The sequence below is a fragment of the Bison bison genome, unplaced genomic scaffold (assembly GCF_000754665.1).
Source record: "Bison bison bison isolate TAMUID 2011002044 unplaced genomic scaffold, Bison_UMD1.0 scf7180017864160, whole genome shotgun sequence".
Classification (NCBI taxonomy): domain Eukaryota; kingdom Metazoa; phylum Chordata; class Mammalia; order Artiodactyla; family Bovidae; genus Bison; species Bison bison.
The window spans coordinates 3,870,257-3,870,673 of NW_011494732.1; positions in this window are offsets into that span (position 1 = coordinate 3,870,257).

A 417-nucleotide genomic window follows, 5' to 3' on the forward strand; every position below is an offset into this window, starting at 1 on the left:
GGCCCGCCGCCGGGAGACCGGGCACCAGGCGGCTGCCCGGCGATAGGCGGCGGGACGTGCCACTCCCCGGCGTCTCCGGGGGAGGGCGCCTGGCCGCAGAAGGCCTGGGAAGCCCCGCGGGGGTGGTCAAGGCGTTGGCGGGGACAGGGACCGCCGGAGGGATGACCTACTGGGCGAAGTGCGGACAGATCCGGGCGCATTCGGGGCGTAGTGGCGAGAGTTCCCAAGGTCGCGGGACCAGAGAGATGGGGAGGGTCCTAGGAACGGGGCAGCGAGTCTGGAGGGAGGTGTCTGCGGGGGACGGGGACTGCGGGACTGCGCAGACCAGAGGTCCTGGGATAGGTCTGGCACAGCTTGTTGGGGGGGAAAAAAAAAAAAACAAAAAAACAGTGCTAACAGCCGTATAGGGTTGCAAGA